Source organism: Papaver somniferum, chromosome 2, assembly GCF_003573695.1.
Source record: "Papaver somniferum cultivar HN1 chromosome 2, ASM357369v1, whole genome shotgun sequence".
Taxonomy (NCBI): domain Eukaryota; kingdom Viridiplantae; phylum Streptophyta; class Magnoliopsida; order Ranunculales; family Papaveraceae; genus Papaver; species Papaver somniferum.
Genome location: NC_039359.1, coordinates 65,173,463 through 65,179,987, shown reverse-complemented (window position 1 = coordinate 65,179,987; position 6,525 = coordinate 65,173,463). Strand labels below are relative to the sequence as shown.

Genomic DNA, 6,525 nt, shown 5'->3' with positions numbered 1-6,525 from the left:
AACAATGCTAGCGAAGCTGGCATGGAGGCTTGTAAATCAATCAAACTCTCTATGGTCTTCACTACTGAAAGAAAAATATACTTTTGTAATATAACTGCATTTTGTGTTGTAAAACACTATAATACTTCATTGATATGGAAATGCATCATGCAAGGTATACATGTACAATTGCTGGGAGGTGGTGACGGTAAGTTGATTTATGTTTGGTATGACACATGGATACCATGCATGGAGGAAAACTTAATTAATCTCTTTTTATGGAACTAAAACCAATTCTTATACTTAAACTCGTACACAGAAGTGGAATTTTAAAAAAATTTAAAAATAACTTTCCCATAAATATAGTTGAATCAATACTAAGAATCAAAACCTATACAAACCAGGTAGGAAATTTGAAGATAAATTACGATGGCTTTTGACTAACAATAAGGAGTTTTCTGTTAAATCCATATATGATAAACTGCATAACTATACCAGCAATGATCAGAATCTATCTCGCTACTGCTAATTTATGGATATCATGGAAGTTAAAAGTCTCGCAGAGGATTAAGATTTTCATATGGAAATGCATTCATAATGCATTGTCAGTAAGGGAAAAACTAGGGAAATTTATGCCCAATTTTGATAGCAATGATGTATTGGAATAAAAATGAGTTACTAAGAAAAATGTATTGTATAAGAACTTTTAGATTCGAGAGATCAATCTGTACAATCCTAGCATATACCAAGAAATGGTTGTTCCAGTCTTTCTTCGGTCTTAAAGGTGGAAAATGGTTGATTTTATGGAAGGAATATCAGAGAAAGTATTGAAACCAATGTGTTAGTGTTAGAACTGAGAGAAAACTTTTGTAAAATTCAGATCCAAAATATTTCGCGTAAGTATGGGATGTTTGATGAATATATTGAAGAACCTACTTGTAAAAGTAGTGGTAGTGGAACACATTGATCTCGTAATTTGTGGCATTTGTAGACGAGTGGGAGAGTAGAGAAGTGGAGATCGTGGTAAAGCTTCATTGGGGGAGACTCACGGTTGTAAATCCACAACTCCATTCACTTCTTCAACTGCTAACACAACTTAGTTATTTTTTCGTCGCGGATGTATTGTTGTAACACACTTGTTGTAACACACTTGTCGTAGGTTGCCGACCAAAATCCTTGTAAATATCCCCATGTGACATAATTGATGTTTTGAGTAGAGTTAAGTGTCTGTATTGTTACGTCAATTTAATTATAAATGTGTAATTTATTTGGTCAATTTTAATAAAATGCTAGGGTTTCTTTACAGACAATGAGGTATTAACTGACTTTCGATGGAGAAGATGATCAAAGAAGTAGTTCGAGCTCGAAAAAGGAAGGGAGGCAGACAGAAAAGGTTTTACGGTTATTTTGTATATTAGTTTTGGAATTTGGTGTTTAATACTTTTGAGGATGAGCTGGATATTTTTCTTCCACACTTAACTGTTATTATTATTTTGTTACTCCCATGTTACACTTGGTCATGCCGGTCGTTAATCAATCTTACATGTGATTCCTATTTGCAATGTAGTGCCATATATCAGCATTCCGACTACAATAGTGTTTTGTATGACAATCTACAAGCTGATATTTGATCAAACATCAGGGTGGATGCTTATTGCTCGTGTTTATGATGTGAGCATGTGTACAAATATCTCAAAATTCTTTTCAACATGTCTGGATACCAGATGTGCTTTTCCAGGAGTCAATCCCAGAAGTCATGTTTGGATGCCATAAGTAGAAGTCAATTTCAAAGTTATAAACAAAAACATTATGCTTTACAAAAGTTAATAGAATGTTTGGATACATATGCAAAAGTAGCTTTTCGAATTTTAGAATTCAAAAGTATGACTTTTAAAAACAAAAAGGTCAAAAAAAATCAATTTTTACTTCTGACTTATGCTTCTGGTAACGTAAACGCGCTCTAACTTTTTTAGTTTTGGAAGTCATTTTAAAAGATTCCACCTATTTACCACCCTCACTTTTCCTATTCCCCACTCTCATCAAAATTTTTAAAGTAGTTTTACTTTTTAATTCTACTTTTTTCTATTTACCACCTAAAGTCAAATTAAATTTAACTATGTCTATCACCACTATAATTTGTTTTCTTCTCCATTAATCTCTATTTTCATTAAAAACCCGTTAAAAAGATAAGCCTACCTTTGAACTCTGTTCACTAATACAAATAGAAAAGCCTACCTTTGAACTCTGTTCACTAATACAAATAGAAAAAGTAGGAGCCGCAAATAGATAAAACCTTTTAAAATTATTTGGTCAAACTAACTTCTGGTGCTTCGACTTATAGAATTCAAATAGCAACTACTCGGCGTCCTGTTAACTTTTTCCACTTTTAGAAGTCTTTTGTTCCTTTCTTCTACTGGAGTGAATCAATGACATGATATAATGAAAGTAAGGTCGCCACATAACCAATGGCAAGTAATATAGTTTTCATCCAGCAGAAATCGTATCATTTTTTTCCACTTGTAGAGTGCGGAATGGTTGGTCTGCTTGTATCCATTCTGTCTGATTCTACGACTTCTATCTTGCCGCAAGGAAGTGCATTAGCATATATTTGTAGCATTACTCAAGTTCTTCAGGAAGTAGACTCAACAGGAAGTGCAGAATTTGCCACGGAGAGGGGAAAAATTCATAGCAAAATTTAGATAAATTATATCCAGTTGCACCTTTTATCTTTAATCTGTACTTTTCCAGTTGGGAAACCAAAATTCTATCACAGAACTCAAAAAAAAAATAAAAAAAAATAATATTTAAAGTCTCTGGCTACAACTAGATGAATCAACCTCAAACGACAGCCTACTTCTTGTCCCTGCATTACCCGCAAGGTCCGGGTATGACTTCCGAAACTGAACCATCACCCAGCTTTCCATAGGACTCGTTGTGGCTCAAGAAAGCTCATAGATCATCCTCTCGATCTTCATTTTTAGCTACTCGAAGCTGTAGACATTAACCATTCCAGGGATTTGTGTATGCCAATGTAGTTCCTTCAAATCCTTTTGACCCTGTTTCAGATCCAAATATTAATAAAGATAAAACAGAAAATGCACAAAATGATTGTGTAAAGTGTAAAGTGAGAAGGGAAAAGGATAATAATCTGATGAACGAAAAGAAGTTGTGGTGGCAAATCTTCTGGAGCATTCACTTGCTCTTGCATCCTTGCTCTGAATTCTGCTTCTTCGTCCTCGTCTCTTTCTAGGGACAGATCCCAATTCCTGGTAATGCAAATCAAAGAAAACCTGCATTCAAATAAAGAAAATGGAGCTACTTGTTCCTCATCAATCCCGACTACAGTTCATACTTGACCCATATCACTTATCAAAAGACGGGGGGCGAAAATGGAGTGTGTATCTACATCAGTTGATTGTCTACGGACTCCACTGGATAAAGGTGTTGCAGAGTTGATATTCGAAGTGTGCAACTAGTGAATCATTTCCCCGCTGACGAAACAGAGAAAAACATAGCCAGAAAAAAGACTTGATATTATTTAAAGCTATTTCATCTTCCATTTCATCTCTGTTATCAGGAACTACATCTAAACCATAAGCACAAAATTCGGCAAGCTTATTAATATCAAGTCATTCAAAAAGAACACATGGCAAGAATCCCCTCCCTGACGAGCAGAAAAGTTCAAAAGAAGAAAAAAACAGAAAATGACTGAAAAGTTAACCGCGAAGCTGAAACTTGCACAGACTTAATGAAGATTTCACTAGTAGAAAACTCGATGTACATGGCTGAAAGATCATAGCAATACATGGTACTATAAAGCTTATACGTATCATGTTAGCATATCAGCTTTTTGAAAATGTTTCATCCACTCAGCCGTCATGAGGTAAAGACACATCCTTGGCTTTATGTAGTATTCCCTCAAAACTGATGGTTTTGCTTTAGTACATAATCTGAACCTTAAAGCACACAACACTTAACTGAGATTAACAGTAACTCATTTTTATTAAACTAAACTTGAATTCTTGCTAGACCATAAAAGCTGTCACATCTCCGACTTGGTCAGCAACAAATTCTTTTGGTTCTCTTAAAAAAAAATTAGCAGTAGAGATTAGTAACTGAAAATGATCGTAGGTAACTGAGCATGTATAACTGGACGCTTAGTCAAAGTATGCAATTATCCAACTATTAGAGACACAAACACCACTTATGCTCAACCCCAAAAGGACAAATTTACCTTTATGATCCCAAAAAGATCCTTCATACCTACAAGGTCTGAAAATGAGCTCCATCTTATGCTCAATCTGAACAGACTACTTGAAGATTTAACTTTATGATCTCAAAAGAAATCTTTAATATCTCAAAGAATCGATTTCATAACAACACAAACACATCATATAGTGAACATAATGTAGACTTGCTCCCACTGAACTGTATAGCAAACAGAATTTAACTTAGATTGCATATGATAGACCTTAAAGAGCTAGTCTACAAACTGAAAACATGTTTGCCTTAAAATATTCAAGCAAAAACACAGAAATAAAAAAAGAAAACTTAAACACATAACACTATACAACCACCACAGTCGACTTCAGAACTCAGTCAATCACTTTATGTTGATTTATCAACTTGTGGTTTAGCCTTTTTCAGCCATTGTTGATACCTCAAGCAGTTCTTCTTGATATGATCTTTCTTCTTACAAAAGAAACATTTATAAGAACTAGTTGAACCCTGCTTTTCTTCTCCCAAACCATTCTGTTTATTTGTTGATGTAGATGCTGATACTTTGAAGTTCTTCTTTGTAGGACCTAAGGCAGCTGGACCATGTATTGAATGTGGTATTTGAAAATGCAGATTAGTAAGATAGTTCAAAAAGCAGAAACATCAATAAGGATGTTCAACATTGTGTGAATGCATAAACCCATTGAGGCAAGTTAACCATCGTAAAAAAAAGAAGACAAGAGTCGCGAAATTTAACCAACTTCCTGGCCTACGGTTGGTCTTAGAATTTTAACCTACTTCTTGGACTACGGAACTAGTCGGTCTTACAAAACGTTCACTGAATCCAGACCAGTAGAACAAAAAGGTCTAGGATGGTCTCTAAGTACAGTCATCCAAAGCATATTCAGTCAAACAATAGGAAATCTGATGCAGTTAGTGACAACTGCATAGGAATTTGGCATGCTCCCCGGTTCAGTGGTGTATTGAATCAAGAAAGGAAAGAAGGAATTCCCTCGAGGAATGCCTTAGTACATATGGACCAGAAAAAAACTTCATTGGTCAGCGTATGTTCGTCTTAGCAACCCGGTATATGGCTAAATGCATTCTAGGGAATTTGTTTGGCAATAAAAAAAAAAGAACTCACAGCAATCAAGCAGCAGATACAGATAACATAAAAAACGAACAAAATTTCAGTTTCAAAATATGTTACTTCAAATTCAATGCAATAGTATTTAGCAGAGGAAAATACCAGCAGTCGGTGGTGGTCTTCCATGAGTAATATCACTACCGACAAAGTCTGCACGCGGCTTCTCAACTTCACGAGCCATAGAAACCAAGTTCTTCTCCATTGCCTTCTCTGCTCCATTAACTCAGCATTTGCCTTCTTCTCATACATAAAAGCAGACCTACAAATCATTTCCATCTTTTTTTACCACTCAAAAACAACAAAACTTATATCCCAAAGCATTATACAACAAGAGACAGGAAAAAACAAACCTGGCAAGCATAAGGTCCTGACGCATTCCATCAATCTCAGCTCTCATCATCGGTATCTGTTGATTATCAGCTCGCGCCATTCCCAACTCTTGTGTCAAATTCTCAACTTGCCCAGCCAACTCCATCCTCAAATTATTCGATTTCTGAACTTCATTTCTCAACTGCATCGCCTCAGCTTCAAGTTTCAATAGCTTCTCCATAAATTCTCTAGAATGAGCATCTTTCTCCTCCCTGATATCACCAATTACCATATTCAATCTACGTATCTCCTCTTTAGCACCACCTAATTCATGCTGTAGACCAATACGGTCATCAATTAATCTGCGATTATGGATTACAAGTCTTTGAATCTCAGCACGTTGCATTTCTAATTCATTTTGTAACATAGCTGGATGTGGCACTGGTGGTGTTGGTACTGGATGTGGTGGTGGTCTTGGTACCTGATATGGTGGTGGTGGTGGTCCTCTTGCACATGGACCATCTGGTGGATAACCGCTTCTACCACCACCGTTATCTCTACCTGCCATCATTTATTCAACTCCTGCAACCACAAAACAAAACAAAAAAAGCATAAGAAACCCTAATTTCATTCAGAATAAACAAAAAAACAGAGTTGCAAATTGTGATTCATGGAGTTACAAACTTACAATCAAGAAAACGACTATGATTTCAGACGATGGTTCTGACTGACCTTAGATGGAGAAGACGATGGTTTTGGGGAGATTATATTTGGTGTGCTTTTGGGGATGTGTAGGTTATTTTTGCATGTAGGTCTGTGCAACCCACTCATATGCAACACTGGACATCTTTGTGGCGTCAACGAGTTCCTCA

At 35.9% G+C, this 6,525-nt stretch overlaps 1 pseudogene; it reads right to left on the bottom strand.

Annotated features, from left to right (window-relative positions):
- Positions 1 to 3,364: 3,364 nt before the first annotated feature.
- On the bottom strand, positions 3,365 to 6,516 carry LOC113347876 (annotated as a pseudogene).
- Positions 6,517 to 6,525: the final 9 nt, after the last annotated feature.